The sequence below is a fragment of the Symphodus melops genome (genome assembly GCF_947650265.1).
Source record: "Symphodus melops genome assembly, chromosome: 1".
NCBI lineage: Eukaryota > Metazoa > Chordata > Actinopteri > Labriformes > Labridae > Symphodus > Symphodus melops.
In genome coordinates this window covers 34,324,353-34,345,599 of record NC_136691.1, presented here as the reverse complement: position 1 = coordinate 34,345,599, position 21,247 = coordinate 34,324,353, and the positions used below count along the sequence as shown (strand labels likewise).

Below are 21,247 nucleotides of genomic sequence, written 5' to 3'. Positions count from 1 at the left end.
TTGAAACAATACATGCCTCTATTATAAACAATATTTAATATACCCTGTAGAAAAAAAGTATGGTTTTGGGACAACATGTTAATGATCTAAGCACTTTTACATCAAAGGCATGAAATAAAAAGAAGCTGTACCTGCTGAGCTGTAGATTGATGATTTCATTTAGAAACAGAAAAAAAATCTGAGGAGAAATTACTGACAGAGGCTAATACCATGATGAACCATCTTAAGATCTTTTTAATGTATTCTCCTCTGTGGCCAGAGCCTGAAAGGGAAAGGAAAAGAGGAGAGCTGAATGGATTCCATTAATTTAATTGAAGCAAGCCCTGACAAGAGATAAAACATCTTGGGCCCACATCTCTTCAGGGTTGGCGCTGGGCTTCATAGTAAACAAGCCGTGATCCGTAAACAAAGCCCAGAGAGCACCGCCACGCTCCACACAGACTTCAAGGCCATGGAATATGTCAGAGATGGGCTTGAATGGATACTGAAGTGCCCCCCATCCCCCCCACCCCTCTCCTCCACACGCACCTACACACACTCATACACACACACTTAAGTATTCAGGCTGTATTCTGAGCATTGTGTCTCAGCTTGTGGATATTTTGATGCTGGTAGCAGCTTTTTCAGCAGTACCTGCAGCGGATCAAACAGAGAAATCCACTCCAGGCTCTGAAACATGGATAGCATTGTTGAATTCTGCAGATAAGAACCTGTTCCACTTTGATGTGTCCCTATCAGATATTATACACCCACACAGTAACGCTGTGGAAGCTAATGCACAGCATTCCCCAAACAATCCTCATGACAGCTAATTCCACACATTTTCATGTCACTGCTGGGCTTCATGATGTCTCTGACAGACCATACTGGTGAAATAGTACACCAGTGTGTCGGTGGATCCAGCTCACTGGCGTTGAAAGCTCTGTAAATGGATGGTGCTGCACTGTGCACATGTTGTTTGGCCACTCAAAAAGCAACTGGTCTTTGGATATGTCACATTCTTGGCTGAATTGTTCCACAGCAGGCACCGGCTTTCACTCAGGTTCAATAGCAACACAAACCCAGCAGAATCCATTAAAGGAGGAAAAGCTTTATCTCCAGAACAGTGAGCGGAGATGTCTCAGACAATACCAGTCATACACCACAAACTGGGCCTGCTCGCCCTACAAATGTGCCTCATGAACAGAATGCCAAGGTTACAGCCTTTTATCCACGTCTATCCGCTGTGTTGGCAATTTAGCTGATTTGTGGTCAACATGGACCTACCTGAAATCAGCGTAAACCCGGAGCAACCTCTGGAACTTTGACATTGATTTTATGATGTATTCAGTCAAAGCTATAGCTTCAAATGAATTTACACTTGAACAAGTAGAGCTACTGCAAAAGTGCCCAAGGTAGAAATCTACTTTGGACAAATTTCATACTCAAAAAAAAATCAAGACAAATGTTTTTTTACAATTATTTTTTGGCTTTATGCGGTAAAGGAGCAACAGGATAGACCACAGTAAGGGAAAGGAATTTCTTGGACTGCCAAGATAGAACAAGGAGAAGACAGGACTACCAAGAGGGAACCAGTTGTCGACAGAGGCAGCAAAACTTTTTAGAGCTGGCTGCACCAGTACAAGGTGCAGCTGACCCTGCTAGGACACACGTCCTGCAGAAAAACACAGAGACAAACAGCAGCCAGCCAAAGACTAGTGGCCCTGCCACAGAGTCTTCACATCGTTACCTAATGGGAAGCCAATCTAAAAATGTCCTGTATATATATATATCACATTTTTCATGACAGAATCACGTCTTTCATGAGGTTCTGTTGGGTCCATTTAAAGGTCAGTTCATTCTGTCACAGTTGTTGCTGAAAATGGAGCGGGCGATCCAAGAGAAGACCAAAATCTAATACTTAAACAAAAAAAACAACAACAACGGTTTACCTTTCATCAAAAAGCAATTTGCTTAATTACCTGCATTTATTATTCAGATAGTTCTAAAAGTAGTAATAAGCAACAGTCCTATGTGTACTTGAGTTTATACACGGATTATTGTCCTAAAAGCTGCGCTAAGATGATGCTTATTCTCCGTCTATATTGCCTTCCATATTGTTTCCCCCCCATGTGGAGGTTAAAGAGGACATTGAGACTGACAAATGCATCTGTCTCTTAATCCACTTTGCTGCCATTAATGCATTATTTTCATTTATTTTACCACACATTCTCAGAAACAAGTCAGAAGAAGCCAAAAAGGCCCGTGAAATCAGAGCATAATGACATTGTGCGATCATTTCGCCTCGGAGACGCTGCTCAGGAGCTCTAAAAGTAACTTAAGATTATTGTGGTGAATCAATACTGAAACTATCTAATCTGTTTTACCGTGCACCTATGGCTGGTCTGACGTCAAATAGATATCACAGTGGTGGACGCTAGTTGTAAAGTGGAAATCCAGTAATGCAACAGAATCCAGTCCATGTTGCGCAGGTGGTGGACTCTGAGTAGTTCATGTATCGCTGTTAAGTGATCTGAGATGGTCCGCATCATCTCTCAAACACACTTTATCTCATTTTGTGGTGCCTCTGCCCTCTTTGTATTACATCATTAGATCACAGCGCTCTTTCATGCTAACGCTGACCCTGCAGACATTTAGAGAGGAAATTCTTACAGATCATACATCTTAGCTGAGCCTCTGACTGCACTCAGCGAAGATGTAACTGCACGATTCACTCACCTACTCGTAAGTAAAGCTAGTCTACAGGAACCTTTGATGCTTCATACAGGATAGATTAGAGAATATATTCTTTTATAACCATGCGGACGCTTATCAGGGGTGACACACTCACACACAAAAGTCTCTGAAAAACAGAATTTGCATGTTACAAAAGCATGAACATTTCTAAACACCTTGTTGAAAGTTACAGAGATTATGTCTTTAAAAAACTAAATTAAGCATTTATGGTCTGATATAATGACAAGTTTAGCCTCCTTCTCTTCACTTTTTGGAAAGACCGTTTCCTATATGGAAGCCAAACTCTTTTTTTTTTTCTTTTTTAACTTTTCTCTCAAGCCCTGAACATAATGCAATGTGACACTGAAATGTGTTTTATTTAAAACAATGAATCCTCTCCTAAAGGTGGGGAATAATTTATTTTTTTACAGTGAGAATAAAGTGAGTGGGAAAGGTCGCGTCTTATGAGACTGTTATTTCTATCCTTCATGATAAAGAGTTGGCTGAGCGGGAAAAGATTTTGGTTATTGGTCAATCTGGGGTTGTTCCTCTGTTTATGTGAGTGTTAAAGGGACTGAAAGAGTAAAATCATTGATACCAGTGGCAGAAAGGAGTTTCCTGTTTCAGGAGTTTGGGCTTGGAGATATAGTGAGAAACTGATGTCTGGAGGGAGCTCGGAGTTGTTACTGACTAAGGTGGTAAAGATATGATCAATATCTTCCTGGGAACAGCATTTTGAAGGTTTTTTTTAGGAATATCCTTTTGGGAGGAGAGACCCAGACTCGTGATCCCGGGAGGATCACCTTTAATAAATTTATTCCAATTTTGGACATTTTCTGTGACTTTAAAATCACTCAAAATGTCTTTTGATGTAAGGCAGGCAGCAGTCTGCTTTAGTCTTTAGAGGTTTACATTGGTTAACTCATGTATGGTGCTGCATTGTGACTGTAGGCACGTTTAAAGCTGAGTCAGAGTTTTACACATAAACGACTCAACCTGACAGGATTTAAAGGGATACTTCACCCATTTACATGAAGCTGTGTATCATTAGAAACATGGTAGTAGTGTTGAATGGTCATGAATCCAACCCTCATTTTGCCCTGAGACAAGAAAAATATGTTTTTCTTTGCCTGGAAGTTTTCTTCATGTGATGCAATATGACGCTTTTTGTATCACAACTTTCAAGCAAAGAAAAACATATTTTTCTCGTCTCAGGGCAAAATGAGGGTTGGATTCATGACCATTCAACACTACTACCATGTTTCTAATGATACACAGCTTCATGTAAATGGGTGAAGTATCAATTTAAGAAAAGGGTCCCATTTCTCTACGATAATTTATTTCAAAAACTTCATGCGTGTTTTTTTTTTTTTCCGTATCTTCCTTGTCCATAACTTGACAAACAACATGTTTTATCTGAATTTGTTTGATCCTCTATCAGGGCCCATCAGATAAGCAGTGAGTCTTCACAAATGTTAAAAGTGTGCGATGATTATCTGACACTGTCACAGATTCAGATCTGCAGCGCCGTCACGTTGCTCCGTGTCTTCAGAGCTCTCTGCTCATCTTTCAAAGCACACCTGATGCTGGCGTTGTGAACCTCCCCAGCCTCCTCCATGTTTCACCTGTCGGCCCTCTAATCAGATCCAAGCATGCAGCGGCCCACACCTCAGGCCTCGTTATCTGCTCCTGAATCTTCTGATAACCCAGTCCTCAATCAGCCTCCATAACTGGATGAAAAGGAGAAACAGATTGGTTACACCTGAATGCTTGTGTGACCTTTATTTGTTTCTTAACATCTGTCTGCAGAGAGCAGCGCTCAGAAGGTAACACCAGCACTTTGCTGATTGAACGGAGATTAGATTCAAACTAGAACAAAGAGGAGGAGGAGAGAGAGGGAGCCTGAGACCAGAGGTGTCTGTGTGTGTGTGTGTGTGTGTGTGTGTGTCAGCATTATGCTCTTATGTGTGTACACTTCCTTTGAAGAGTTGCATCAACGTTTCTCCTCAAAGTTGTTGTGCTGCATTTGACACAACTGACACATCATGTTCGAGCACATTTAGTTGGCAGTAAAGTAACTGTTGGCCAAAATATTTTTTCTTGACGGATCTCATTTTGTTAATGATAAGTCCTCCTATGTACACCAAAATAAGTCATGGTGCTGCACAAGGTTCTGTGCTCGGACTCATTCTTTTCACCTTATATATCTAGCTAATTTTTTTTTTTTGGAACTCTTTATTTAGATTTTTTCAGTTTAACATAGAACATTATCTGAGACACGATCAGTGGTGTGAGAAAAAACAAAACAAAAACAAAAACAAAACATGTTGCATACATAAATATTGCTGGATATGATGCAAATATACATCCAACATACATTACACATTGCAGTAATAAAGAAAAACAAACAGAAAAACATACAGACAGAAAAAATAAAAAATAAAAAATACAATAAATCAATTAAATAAATAAATAGAGTCACTCCATATCAGGGCCCGTTTTTATTACTTAAGGAACCACCTCAACAACCCAAATAGTTCACAATATCAGGTATTTTCTGACCATGCTCCACCTCCGATCAAAAAGCTCCATTTTCAGCTGTAGTGCTGCAGTCATTCTTTCCATAAGATACACCTGTCTCAACCTTTGCTTCCATTCAGCCACAGTTGGTGATTTAACCTTCTTCCAGTTTGCTGTTATATTTTTCTTGGCAACCAATAATAAAATATGCAGAATATATCTTTGTTCAGCAGTGAAAAGGTCGACCGGTATGACACCAAGTAAGTAAAACAGTACATTTGAAGGGATTTCTCTTTTCATAATTTTCTCAATTTCGTCTTTAATATTTTTCCAGTATTCAAAAATAACTGGACAGTCCCAGAATATGTGCGTATGATCTCCTGTTTTACCACATTGTCTCCAGCACAAAGCTGCTGAGGGATCTTTAACAAAATTTGAAATAGCCAAAGGAGTATGAAAAAATCTGGTTTTGAGTTTCCAGTCGAATTCCTTCCACTGCTGACTGTTGATACCTTTATGACTGCTGTTACAAAGTTTGTCCCAAAGTTCATCTTCTATTATTGTATTAGATTCCAATTCCCACTTTTCCTTAATATTATAAGTATTCTCACAAAAGTCTGATGAAAGTCTTTTGTAGAGATGGGAGACATGTTTACTTAATGGAAGACGTTTTTCCAAGATTGTAATAAAATATAGTTCTATACTATTTGGGGTTTTGCCAATTCGTTCTTTTTCTTTATAATTTGTAATGTAGTGCCTAATTTGCAAATATCTATAGAAATCATTTGAGGGAAGGTCAAATTGTTCCTGAAGTTGGGTAAAGGACTTTAAGTGTGTTTCTTCAAATAACTGGTTAAAAATAATGAGACCTTTAGCTGCCCATCTCCTAAAGCCATGATCTGAAATGGAAGGTGGAAAATCAACATTGCCCACTATGGGCATAGCTCGAGACATTGATCCACTATCTTTAAGCATCTTTTTAACTTCTGCCCAAACCTTTATAGTATGTTTTATCCATTCATTTCCAATCCTCATTTTATTGACATGTTTCAAATCCAAAAAAGGCAGGACAGATAACGGTGCACCTTTAACTTCACCTTGTTCTATTTGGGTCCACTTTGCTTCCTCGTTTCCGCTGATCCAGGTCACAATCGCTGCGAGCTGAGCTGCCCAGTAATAAAATTTCAAATTCGGCAATGCCAGACCTCCTTTATTTTTAGCCAAATAAAGTATTTTCAGTCTAATTCTGGGTCTCTTGTGTTGCCATATAACTTGAGATATTAATTTGTTTAACATGGTAAAAATGAAAACTGGAACTCTTATGGGCAGCGATTGGAATAAAAACAGGAGGCGAGGAAGCAGATTCATCCTTATGGTTTCGACTCTGCCAAACAGAGACAGGGGGAGGACTTCCCAGCGGTTCAGATCGCTCCTTACTTGTTTAATTAGCTTATTATAGTTTGCTTCAAATAGTTTTGTGTTTTGAGGTGTTATAATAATTCCTAGGTACCTAAATCCTTGTTTAGACCAGTGAAATGACACTATGTTGTTAAGTTGATTTGGCCACACTCCTGATATCATCATTGCCTCTGATTTATTCTGATTAATTCTATATCCGGAAATGTCTCCATACTCTTTTAAACACTGCATGAGTCGAGGTATTGAAGGAAGGGAAAAATCCGCTGCTGTGTTCTAGTTATCGCCCTATAAGTCTCTTATGTGTGGACTACAAAATATTAACATCCATTTTGGCAACTAGAATACAAAAATACATTAAGAAACTAATAAATCCAGATCAAACAGGGTTCATATCAGGCCGTCATGGGACAAATAATATCAGGAGAGCATTAAACCTGCAGTCACTTATGGCAAAAGATACACAAGCGTCAATGCTTCTCAGCTTAGATGCTGAGAAAGCATTTGACCAGGTAGATTGGCAATTTCTAGAACAAACACTTATTGAGATGGGATTTGGTCAAAAATTTGCTAGTTGGTTTCGGTTGCTATACAAGAATCCCAAATCGAAAATTAGAGTAAATGGGCATTGTTCAGATTTTTTCGACATAGAGAGAGGAGTAAGACAGGGAGATTCTCTGTCCCCCGTCCTCTTTGCTCTTAGCATCGAGCCTCTGGCGGAGGCCATACGGCAGGATGTTCAGATTGAGGGGGTTGAGGACGGTGGGGGGAGAATTCATAAAATGTCTTTATTTGCGGACGACATCTTGCTCTTTATAAAACATCCTCTTACTTATGTAAGACAGTGATGATAGCCTCTGACCATGATTCTGGAGGTTTTCCCGAGTTTAAAACATAATTATATAGCTTGCATAATACAGGAGTGAGATCATTAACAAATACTTTGTAATATTCTCCAGAAAATCCGTCTGTTCCAGGTGACATATTATTTTTTAATATAATTATTGTTTCTTTAATCTCTTTTTCTCTAATTGGTTCTACTAATGCAGAGGCTTCATCAGCAGTCAGTTTGGCCAACTTAAGATTTTTAAAGAAATAATAAATGTTTTCTTCTTTTGATTCTTCTAAGTGACCCTTATATAGTTGTTCATAATATTTAGCAAAGGCATCTGATATTGTATTTGGGCTTGTTTCAACATCATCAGAATAAGGTTGTTTAATTTTAGGAACTATGTGACTAGCTTGTGCCTTCTGTAATTGAAATGATAATAACCTGCTGGCCTTATTTCCCAGTGCGTAGTATTTTCTATCAATGAACCTGAGGGCGCCCTCTGCCTTATATGTTAGTATCTCATCTAACTTGGTTCTATTTTCTTTAAGTTTATCAAGCACTTCCTGTTTCCCGTGTTGTTTATGTTCACCTTCTAATTTCTTAATTTCAGTTTCTAATTCCACTTGTTTTTTAAGTCTGTCTTTCTTCAACCTTGATCCTATTGATATTACTTTTCCCCTTATTGTGGCTTTTCCTGTGTCCCACAAGATGGAGGGTGAGACTGTTCCATTATCATTCAGAGCAAAATATTCAAGTATAGCTGACCTTATTTCTTCTCTGGTTCTAACATCTGTCAGTAATGAAACATTAATTCTCCAGTACTTCATACACTGCTCCAATCCCAAGTCTAGTGCCATTACATCTGGGCTATGGTCTGAAATGGTCATTGATTCAATCGCACAGTTCTTAACCCTATATATGTCTTTTTTTTAAATTAAAATGTGATCTAACCGTGAGTAACTTCCATGCACTTGTGACATAAAGGTGAAATCTCTCTCGTTTGGGTGAAGATGGTGCCATGCATCTACTAACCCTAGTTCTTTCAACATATTTAATAAACTTTTAGACATTCTGGTTTGAGGTTTTGAGGATATTGGTAGTTTATCTAATTTATTATTCAGTACACAGTTCAAGTCCCCGCCCATTATAAAAATGCCTTCCCTATTGTCTGCTACTAGATGTGCGAGCTTTCTGAAAAAATAAGGGCAGTCTTCATTAGGTGCATAAGCATTCAAAATCGTTATTTTAAGTCCAGCAATTGTCCCTATAGCCATAACATAGCGGCCCTCTGTATCCTGACAGACCTTTTCACAATGAAAGTACACGGATCTACTAAACAGTATAGCTACCCCTCTCTTTTTGCGTTTCCCATAAGAACTACTATAAACTTGATCCACCCATTCCCTTTTTAATTTTTTGTGTTCTATTTCTGTAAGGTGTGTCTCTTGAAGTAAGGCTATGGAGCAGTGCATTTTCTTCAGCTGTCCCAGTAACTTTTTCCTTTTAATTGGGCTGTTTATTCCCTTTATATTGTAAGTAATTAAATTAAGTAATGTCATCGTTGTACATAGATTGTTTCATGTAACACAGGCCTGTCCATTCATTAGCATCTGTTAGAAAGAAAAAATATATATATCTCCCAGTGTATAAAACTAAACAAACTGAAATTCACCACTTGTCTCAGGTACAACAGAATAAGAACATTAAGAACACAGAACAGAACTTCCACATTTCCAGCCAGACACAGAACATAATCTGTAACTATGTCTGACCCCCGGTGACAATGGGGCAGAGAGTGGTGATATATCTAGCTAATTTAAGGAAACTAATTTGCATTGTCATGCAGAAAACACTAAATCATATGTGTCTATGGAGCTGGATGATGCCAGTCAGTTATGTAAACTAGAAGCATGCCTTAAGGCCCTGACAGTGGAGAAGGCGTCTTGCGGCATCACCTCGCGTCACCTTTTGCTTCACCAGAACACGCCGCAAAGACAGCCAACCGCTGTGTACGTTCTGCACATGAGTGAGAGGAAATAACTCTCCATGCCAGCAGACTGTTATGACACAAGAAGACCATTTTCATGCCGCTGTCACGCACCACTCGTATTATAGTTTGCCTTCCAATCAAAAATAATGTCTGATAAAAAGTTGAAAATGCCACTGGAGTTGTCAGCCCTTGTCAGAAAAGAAGAGGCAAATAAGGAGAACAACACTAAAGGATGACAGCATAAACACTACAGTAGCATGGTCAAGGGGCTTTCCCAAACCTGTGTCGAGAGCTGAACAGCCAATCAAACAGATTCCTCTCACTGACCATGGCAGACGAAGCCCGACGGGTAGCGACGTAGCTCGATACACCACAAAAACTAGGGCAGCTGCTGTTCACTGCTGGTCCAGCTCGGACTGACGGCCGATGATCTCCTTGGTGTCTCAGTGCCTTTAAGGACAAAAGGAAATCAGAAATGTTCACTCCCTATCTCACACAATACTGAAGTGAATGTGTTTGGAACAAACCCCTCATAGAGACCTTTTCATAAGATATACTGTAACTGTCCTAAATTACATCCAGCACCACTGTTAGGTATTTTGGGAATTCTTTAAACAATGAGTCTCTTAAAATGAACCAGTTCCTGCCAACCATCATCATCCTCAGTGCATTATTATCTCTGTTGTCTTAAGAGCCATGAACCCAGGACACCACAAGGTAGCTTTCCAATTTGCAGGACACAGAACAAGTGATGAAAATGCCGTGCAGTTCCTGACACAGCGGGACAGCTGCGGTCACCCTAACTTTCACACACTACACACATCGGGAAAATATCCCAATTAGACCTCCAAGGCTGCATGTGTGAACAAAGATGTACAAATCTGTTCAGCCCAACTTGGTTAAGTTTTCCCTCTTGTGTTTAGTCCGGGTGAGTCGATGCGTGAACAGAGTAAGTAAAAGTTAGAAACGTTAATTGTGACTGAATGGGGTGAGGACTTTGCTTGGTACCCTTTACAGAGGGCCTCAGTGGTCTGTATTATGTTGTATACTGTTTGTGTTGTGTACAAGTTTTTGTCCATGCTGTAGTGATTTTATAAGAGATTTCACTGATCACTACTTCCTTTCCTTTCGGCATAGCTACAACTGTTAAAGCAGTATTCCCTTTAAATCTTCCAGAGTTGCTTGTTCACATATGAGCCTCATACTGTAGTGTGAAGGGACTCTCATAAGGCCACACATGACGGAAAAAGGGAAACACGTAAATGGTAAATGCATAGTTCAACATATTCTTTGTAGTGACAAAAGAAGAGCTGGGAACAAAAAGGTTGGCGAACAGAAAACGTACTTAGAGCAGAAATGAACATCTTTAAAGGCTGGTTCAAAAGCAAAGTTGGTTTGATTAGCTCATGGCTCAATCGGCACACAACCTTTTTATTACTCATCTGTTTTGATTTCATGAAGGATAAGAGCATAAGGTTCGAAGCTGACCTGACTGATGGGCAGGTGAGGTGCAGCTGTTCGTAAGGACGTTTAGGATCAGCCTCAGCTCTTTGCTCGTGTTCGGTTGACTGAAAGTTAGGTTGAGACAGCATTTCCAGCATGATGATCAGTGATGCCACTCAGCTTGTCCACTATCATTTCAAGTCTCTGGTTCTGAGTCAGACGGTCCCCTGCTATGGGGGTCATGTATTAGAGGCCAGTTACTAAAAGTTTCAGGGACTGATTATCCTAAAATTGTCTATAATGTCAGAAGGTCATGTGTGAAAGAGCTTTAAAGAGCTCACAGTGTCCTGTTACCCCCATTAGAACAATGTACTCCAAAACTGCAGGCCTTTTAGGTCCTAACAGTCTCTTAGTAGAATAGTGGGTAGAGCCTCCAGTTATCAGGCCTCTCTCCTTTGGAAGCATCAGAGTCTGGGACGTTAGTTCATACAGGCAGATAATACTTGTATGTCTTCTGCATATATGAACTAACGTTCATCTTTTTTCCCCATTTCCTGTAGTTTATTTGTTATTTCTGAAGACTTAAACGCTTTCATGGACAAAGGCTGGTTGAAAGAAGCTGAGGAGGGATTAAAAAAACTGTGGAAACCCCAAACACTAGTGTCAGCTCTCTGCAACTTATTTAATCACCTGGAGTGCTGGCGGGGGAGGGGCGACTTTGATTAAGACCACCTCATGGATCGATAAAGTCCTTGAACTTGTGTTAGTCGCTCCTGCCCACTCTCAATATTACTGATAACTGCCCCATACAGAAAAATACTAGCAACCACACACACACACACACACACGCACACAAACCCTGCTCACCTGAGTGATTTCTGCTTGATGAATGGATTCCTCTGACCTCGGCTTAGCGGGTAAACACCAGTTTGTAGAATATTTCAGAATAAAAATGGGCATGTGCTCTCTGCTGGCCCAGCCAATGTCACAATGTGCTCACTTAGGTTTCAATATGAATATGTCCATGGTTGGGGGAAGGGGCATTGTCTTCCATTAGTGTGACCCACCAGAAATGACTTGGCCCCCATATAAAGGCTCGGGGACGCTGCAGAGGTTGGGGTCGCGCTCGGCGCTCTGATTGTGAAGGCCAGCTGTCCCAGATGTGCATCCTAAAACAAACAGGGATTACTCTTGGTGATTGAATGCAAATTGAACAAGTCCCCTGGTTAAAAAATGCTGTGTGATGTTAGAGGTGGCTCGCCCTCATCATTGGTTAACATGGCTGACAGATTCAATCTGTTTCAGTCTGAACTGGGGTTACACGCACTCTGTCACTCACACAGCAGCTCACAAAGAGAGTGTGTGTGCTGTCATTTTCACAGAGTCAGCTGGACGAATCTGCTCCTCCACAAACACATAATACACAAAACAATATACAGTCAGACTTTAAACCATCACAGAGGTTGTTTTTAATGTCACAGTGAAATCATTTTCACTCATCAATATATCAGTAGAGTTAATACGACAGCCAGGAGCAGAACTCACAGAACACTCTCTATTCATACCTACATTTGATCTGGACACAGCCCATCTCTGCAACACTGCAACTGAATGTAACCGGTGTGGAGGTGTCACCCACCCCCACACTAAATAATACACCTTCTGTACATCCAAAATATAATTTCACTAATATATGAACAGCCGTCTGTTTTGGGGGACGTGTTTTAACTGTCTTCCTGATGTCTGTGATTATGTCACTGGTGCTGATCATGGCCCTGCTTTAATGGATTTCATAGACTGGTCCAAGTCATCCTTTATGGACATGAATGTGTCTAAAACTAAGGTGATGGTTGTGGATTAAATAAGAATCCTACCGCCACCATTCCCTCAGTGAATAATGGACAGACGGTGGAGACTGTGAGGCAGTACAAATGTCTCGTGAATGACGCTTCAAATAATGTAATTTTAACGTTTAAAAAAAGTGTTTTTATGAAACTTCTTGTTTTATCAAATCAAAGTTTTGACCTTCTCTTGGATCTTTTTTTACAGGTCATGTGATTTTAAAGAAACAGGTTTCTGGGCATTCTTCTTCATTTGGCTGACATGTTTAAAGTCAGACTGAAAATTGTTTTCCCTCCTGACTGCTATTAGGCTTTAAATAGTTATTATTAAGATTTACTTTATTGATCCCGCAAGGGGAAATTCTGTGTTTGAACTCTGATGATCATGCTACAAACACAGGCTGAAATCTACTCATGCACAAACAGGACCTTATAGACATGCACTAACAGAGAGATGTCTGAGTGAGGGAGCGGACCCCGGCAGGCACTCCACAGTTGGTGGGGGGGATTCAGTGCCTTGATACCCTGGCAGTGCTCAGGAAGTGGTCTGGGACCTTTCCAGCTCCCAGACCAATCTCCATATTTGGTCCACGCTGGGACTTGAACCGGCGACCCTCCGGCTTCCAACCCAAGTCCCTACGGACTGAACTACTGCTGCCCAGTTACCATAAATTTATGATAATTTTGGTATTTCTGTTACCATTTTTTCTCAACCTAGTTTCTTTATCTTAAGCATGCTATATTTTGTCTTATGTATTTTGATTGTGTGATGGTGTGTACAGTACTGCTGTCTATATAACAAATTGCTCCTCTGGGATAATAAGAGATATCCTTGATCCTGTGTGGTGATTTCTATTGTGTTCAGCAAGGTCGTGCAGTTTCTGTGCAACTGTGGCTCTGAGCCAATGAGTCTCTCTGCCCACCTCCTCTGGTCACTTCTCGTCTTTAATTGAGGAGTCTTTTCAATCAAACCAGCAATGCACAACGCACAGTATACCACCGCTCTAAATGCAGGATTACATGAAGGAGCTCATGAATGAGAAAAGATGGGAAGAAGTGACCACCAGTCTGGTCTGCGTCGTGTTGCATCCCAGCAGGTTTTTTGCAGTGACTGTTCTGCAGGCAGAGGAAGGAAGATGTGTGCGTGTGTGTGTGTGTGAGAATGTGATGGAGCCAAGGGAAGCACTGCAGACCTCGACTCCTCGTCTCGTGAACTGCAGAATCCCTATCAGCTGATCTCTTTGACCCTTTCCTGGTCAGTTCCTAAAATAACCCAAACCGTACAAAAAACAAACAAACAAATTATCCCTTTAAAATAAAGCAGAAAATCTATCTCACTGCAGACGGAGAGGTTTACATATGTTGTCATTACCTTATCAGAGTGATACAGAAATCAATAAAGAAAATCAATAGGATATGTTTTATCTCTGCCTTTTGTTCACATGTAGGGGTGACAACTTTGAGCAGCAGGAGCAGCAGTATATCACAGCCTCCATAAAGCATTGATTTTATGATAAAATCTCCCAGACAATCAATAGTAATCAGTCGTATAGATGAAGAGAGAGTGGCATGTTAAAGCAGACGAGAGCATCTTTTGTCTGTGTGAGTCGTGCATGATATTAAACATCCCGAATGAGAGCACATCAATCATTCAGAGAATCTCCTCTGAGACTGAAGGAGACGGGCTGCTTAAAACACAAAATAATAGAAACAAAAAGCTGAGTGCTACTTTTAACATCAGAGAGCCATAAAAAAAAAACCCTCTAATGGAGTCATTTCCATTAATCCAAGTCAAATCTGTCCTCTGTGAATAATTGTCCCGACTCGGTTTAAACACGGCCAATAACCAAAGAATGTGCAGCAGCGAGGTGTTTTTGATAACACAGCCCTGAGCTCACTATTCCTGTCTCTGAGAGGAAACATCTCTCAGCAGGAGACTGGTCTAGTGTCAATCACAGGCCGAGCACCTGATAAAGACAACAATTGTTAGAGACCAGGATGCTGTTTATACACGAGCCCCCCCCCCAAACCCCTTCTGGGCTTCAGGCGACGATGATGGAGGAGGAAGGAGTCTTAGTCACAGGAAGTCACAGGAGTACAGCCGTCCTGGTCTGAAACGGAGAGCGTCCGTCCTCAGAGGAAACCTGACGCTGCTCATTGTTTGGACAGTGGATCTCAGGTGGAGTCTGATAAGAGGCAGTGAGGAAGATTGTGAAGAATCTCTGTTGGGACACATCGGTCTTACAAGACACATCCTTAGAGCTCTTCTTAAATGAATGAAATCATTCATTTCTTTCTGCAGATTGCAGAACAAATCAAATATAGTTATAGTTGTAGCCCTTGTTAATTTCTTCCTGATAAATGTCCTGTCTTTTTTTTGGAGTAAATTCAGCAGACTTTACCCGACTTTTTCCTGCCAGCCCGGAAGTAAAATGTGTGTATGAAGTTTGGGTGAGTTAATATGTGAATGCATCAGGAGTGTGATGAAGATTATTTCACACGATGAAAGTGAGAGATGTGATCTTTTTGCACATAATAACATCTGCTTTATTCTGTTTTATTCTCATTATATTCTTTCTTTTACTCTGGACACAACCAATTACACACAGCATTGTTGTCGAGTAAAACAAAACTGTCATTTTTTTTTTTTTGTCTGATTTTGTCTACCATCTAGGATTGCCACATTGTCCTTTTAACATCTTTATAAACTAACATTAAACTTAGCTGTGGTGGACATGTCAGAATAACTTTGACTGTGAAAAATGTAAATGACACAATGTGCTGAAATGTACAAAAAAAATCTTTCTGGCTTTGCTGTCTTTGTTGAATGCATCCCCACTGTTTCAGCTGATAAAGAGATGGAAATATATTTATGTAAAATCATAGCTGGTATGAAACAGGTTGATTGATTGGTTCTGCACTGGTGTGGAGATCATGTTGGATTTGTCCCGCTCACTGTGTGGCCCTTCAATTTCCTTATGGAGCCTCTCAGGAGCTCTTTGGTAACCAACAATGGGGGGTGTCTCAGCGGGGGGTCAGATCACAGAATCAGACTTGAGAGCAGAGCTAATCTCAGCAGGAAGGTCAAACATCGAGCAGATCCACCTGCCTCTGAGAGTCTACAGCTCTAATTGAAATGTTGTGATAAATTTCTGCCGCAGGTCAGATGTTAGTCTGAGTCTGAGCTGGGTCGGGGGGTCAGGTCAGGTTGGGGGGACCTCCTCAGGGATTCTATTGTTATTCTTATTTGAGAGGAGACGATGAGCTCCTCTTCGGACCGTAAGTGTCAGTGCAGCTGAAGATGTCATGATCCTGATTCTGAAAAGTTAAAATCTAAACCTGAGTCTGTACTTGTGATACACCCGACAGTTTTAACAATTGCTGTCATAATACCCAGAAAGGGGAACTTTTTGACAAACTTAGTTCTGAACACAAAAAACATATTCAGTGTTGATATGGATTTTTACATTACATCATAAAAACTGAAAAGAAAAAGGTTAATTATGAACAGGTGTATATTTGAAGTTTATTCTGGAGAATCTAAATATTAGATGCTATACTTCTATTCTCATATTCATAATCACCATACACACTCAATGTAATGTGTAATAAAATATTTTGTTTATTGCACAAATTGTTGATTGAACTGTTTTGGTGTATTTGGCGTAAACGTCTCATATTTGTTCAGCAGAATTTCCACCTCTCATAAAAAAACAATCAGATCGGATCAGCATGTTTCCTCCTCACACCAAACTCAGCCACACTTTCTGGTGCCACGGCCGTTATGAAGCTCAGAGAACGGCGTCTAAGAGAATCAGAGCTGAGAAGGAGTCTCCAACCTTTACAAGGCAAGTGAGCCGTCTGAAATGCACCTGAAGACAGTCAGTATGATAGAGGCAGGCACAGCTAATATGACTGCTGGTGCAGTTTCAGACAAACACGCAGACCTGGCAAACGCACAGGACTGATGACGGCATGTTCACCTGCAAGCGCCGTGGCTCACAGCACAAGTCAAGACCAGTCCAGCCTTTGGTAAGCAAAGTAAGTAAAGACCCATTTTGCTAACCAATGCTTCTCCAAGAAGATCTGTGAATGTACTTCAGAAAACAGATCTCAGTGAATCCTTTCTTGTTGACATGGAAAACTGTGAAAATAAACCAGAAAACTAAATAGATTCCATAAATGAAGATAGCAGTGAAGATTTAACACAGGTCCTGGTGCTAAAGATAAACCGATAACAAGTCATGTCAAGACATAAAAGAATTGAAAATTAAGCCAAAAACACAAAAACACTTGATCCTAAAGACTGTAAAGGACAGGAAATCAAGTGTTTTGGCATATAAAAGATGAGAGTAACAGTGAAAGAAAATGTGCATCACCTACTTGTTTCTGTTCCTGAAGGACTTCACTGCCAGGTGATAAAGCCTGTGAAGATTGTTATCAACACAGCTGAATACACCTGACTCTTTTGACTCTGAGTTTGTATTTACGTTGATGACTTCATCATCCTTCATACATCGAGAGCACCTTGAAAGGCTGCAGTGCTCGAGAGCTGATTTAATAATATGGATTGAAGCGAAACAAGAGTAAATGCCAGTTTGGAGCTCGGGAAAGCATTTTCCTCTGAGACAAGCCTCCTGCACGTGCAGCCTGAACATGAAAAGATAAATGCCACGCAGAACATGCCAAGGCCTACAGACCTAACAGGTGGTGATTTATAGGTAATTTCATTCCTAATTTATCCGGAAAGATATCCTGCACAAAGAGACACAATTCAAAGAGACAACAAAACTTGAAAATTAGGAGCCAAAGCTTGAAAATCATTGAGAACTGCACCTGTGCTGGCATTAATTATCCCAAAAAGAAGACCAACACAGTTGAGTTTCCACAGATGCATCACAGGATGGAATAGTGGAAGTTGTTCAAGCTGAAGTTGAGCATTGGAGACCATTGTGCTTCAAGGTCCATGACAGAAAGTGAATGTACGGTTTAAAAAAACAAGGCCTTGGGTTATAGGTTAGAGATTCCACATACAGTTTATGGCCTGGTCTCCTTTACAGTACAGACCATTGTCCACTAGTTGCCATAAACTGCATAAGAGGACACCAGTGATTGAGCATTTGACGATGATAATGCAGAGACTTTAAATGGATCTATGCACCAGGAAAGCATCCCATACTCGGCGATGCTGTCTCATGAGCACACAGCTGCATTGTTTCATTAATATAAAAACAAAATCTAGAGACACGCCACAAACCGTTTTGTGCCGTGATACAAAAAAAAGAAACAATCATGTGAATCCACCCACTGTAGATAATTTTACTTTTCTGCGAGAAGTGTCTCTCTCCCATTTTTAACTTGTTTATTGTAAACCACTAAGTACAAATACTAGATGTGTAATATGGTAGATTTAGGGTAAGTTTATTAAAATAAGTACAACAGCTCGTACTTGAGTATTGACAGACACAGAGCCAGTCTCTGTCAATGTAAGCTCTATATGATATCTTACACATGATAGTAATAGTGATGTAAAGGAATGTTGCACATCATGATGAAGTTCAATATGGAGAATGAATATAAAACATGATATATCCTAGTTATAAAAAATAATATTGCACAGAAAAATAATAGTAATAATTTCACATGAATGTGAACATAATAAATGGTAAATGGACTTGAACCCGTTTTCTCGTCCTCTGACTTCTCAAGGCTCTCTGACCCTGCATATCCACCCATTCATGAACACACTGACAGTAAAGGTTGCTATGTAGAGAGACCATCAGGAGCAACTAATCCCATTCATACACCGCCGACGAAGCAGCAGGAGCAATTCGGAGTTAAGTGTCTTGCCCAAGGACACATCGGACATGTTGCAGCAGCAGGTGGGGTTTGAACCCTCGAGCCATAGTCGCCCCGTATAGCATAATCACATTCACACATATTTACATGCTGCCGATGAAGCAGTGGGAGCAATTTGGGGTTAAGTGGCTGTCCCAACCACACATCGGACATGTTGCTTCAGGAGTTGGAGAGCGCCACCCCATTTTCCCAGAAAGTGGCGGAGTTAAATGGTTTGATGGCCAACGATAAACGCATGAAATTGATTTACAAATGAAAACAATAATAGCCTGATTGTGAGTGTGATGAAATGAAAACTTTGGCATGACGAGTCGACCTGTTGTTGATCTGTCTGATTCCAGCTCTGACCTCTCTCTGTTTGCATGACAAAGTGTGTTTGCAGACTTCAGAGCATTCACATGTTAATGAATGGTGTGTGTCCTGGTATTTGACGACACACGCTCACACTGAGACAATCAGTGATCCATCACTGTTATACGACATCAGCTGTGAGGTCTGACTTGTTCTTCTTTGTGATGCTGAGGAGACGATGAAGAGCATCTGGAGGTTGGTCTGTCTGTGTGTGTGTCCGTGTGCGTTTGTGTGTGTCCCTGATTTCAGATGTATTCACACAGAGCCACGGCCACCTGCTTGTAATGAGTGTTTTAAATGCTGGTTTAGCATGTACACTGTCAATGATGTTTTTACTGCTGTGTGTGTGTGTGTGTGTGTTTGTGTGTGGGGTGAGAAAGAGGGGGTTCAAGAGGCTTGGAAACGGGAACACGGAAAATTTTAATTGGTGAGGAATTTGCCTATACGGTGGCCTTGAAGGTCAACTTAAAAGCGTTTCACAAAATGCAAAAAACATTTAATAAAACTCAAAATGATAATGAAACAAAGTTTTATGAAATGCAAAAAATGCAATAATAAATTCTACACAATAAATATAAGAAACATTTTAAAAACATTTTATAGAAAACAAAGATATTTAATGAATCACAAAAGTTTCAGATGTGTGAACTATTTTTGTGATTCTTTAAATGTTTTTGTGCTCTGTGAAATAATTTTTGCATTACATTGATGTTTTTTAGTTTACGAAATGTTTTGTGCTTTTTGATTTCAATTTTTGATTTCATGTTCTGGGAAAAGTCCATTTTTTTCAGTTGTCCTTCAGGGCCACCGTAGAACTCATACCAAACAGTTCTTTTGCCGTCAAAGGATCATAGACACCAAAATGAGTGACTGTCAAATCTTGTCATTCTACATGAATAGCACTAAACCTTTCCAATGACTCTCCAAACCTATTGTTGTTTTATCAGTGTAACTCTGGGATTTAAAAATGATCAATATGGCTTCACATTGATGATGAAAGATCATGAAAAGAATAAACAGTGAGAAAAAACATGGATCACTGTCAAATCCCGACGCTTTCTAATGATCATAATCCACTCAAAACAACAGTTTATATATGGACATAACACCAGTTACATTGCTATATCAGGATTACAGGATAAAGTAAATGTTTGTTTTTCAGAAACATTTCTGATAATCCTGTAAAAACAGGCTCCAAACTGGCAACCCTTTATTATCCCACATGTCAAGCAGTTTAGAAACAACAAGGTTTGTTTCATGTATTTAAACTTTTTAAACTTTAGAGTTCTTATTCCATTAAAAAAATGGAAACAGACGTGTCTATATTCATTTACACACATAATTAAAAAGCAGTTAGGGGCGGCTTTGGCTCAGTAGGTAGAGTCATCATCTGTCAACGGAAAATGGAGGGTTCGATCCCCAGCTCCTTCAGCCACATGTCTGATGTGCCCTTGGGCAAGACAATTAACCCCGAATTGCTCCCTCTGCTTCATCCCCGGTGTATGAATGTGTATGAATGGTATTAGTTACTTCTGACGGTCTCACTACATAGCAACCAGTGCTATCAGTGTGGGAATGGGTGTAACATTTCACACAAAGTAAAAATGCTTTGAAAAATCAGAAGACCATTAAACATACATTACATGTAACAAGAGCTTCAACAAATGATGTTTTTTAATCACTTGGTCTGCTGATTCATTTTGTGAAAAACGGTGATGAAATAATGATAATAATAATAAAAAAAAACCTGCAAATCCTCAGTTTTAAGAAACTTGGACCAGCAAATGTTTACCCAAAGAGTCATTGATTATTAAAATATTGTATGATTAATGCATTTTTTATGGATCCATTACAAGTTCTTCCTGCATGTGTTTGGGATACAGTAAGTGGATAAAAGTAATTGAAGAACTCTTTTTGGGTCTACATGTCAGCAGTGACCCTTCAAGAGTAAATGTACTCATTGTTGTAGACTTCATGTCGTCGTAAACGTGTAACAGGACAAGAGTTTACATCCTGATGACAGACACACAAGATGACAGGGTACACTTCAGTGTCACACAGCTCAAACAAACATCAAACAGCATCCAGTGACACCCCGAACACACACACTCTCTCTTTCTCTCTCTCGCTCACACACACACACACACACACACACACACATCCCCTTTGACACAATCTCTGACATTATCCATAAAAAATAACACTAATCCCCTCTAAATAATCCTAATCCTGTTCAAAGGAAGAAGAAAAAACACAGAATAAATCCTTGAATAAAGATCC

The 21,247-nt window shown here is 40.0% G+C and overlaps 1 protein-coding gene across 1 annotated transcript in view; it reads right to left on the bottom strand.

The window, feature by feature from the left end:
- Positions 1-21,247, bottom strand: part of golph3a (golgi phosphoprotein 3a) — a 186,236-nt gene that overhangs the window by 689 nt on the left and 164,300 nt on the right. The gene's annotated exons all lie outside the window — the stretch shown is intronic.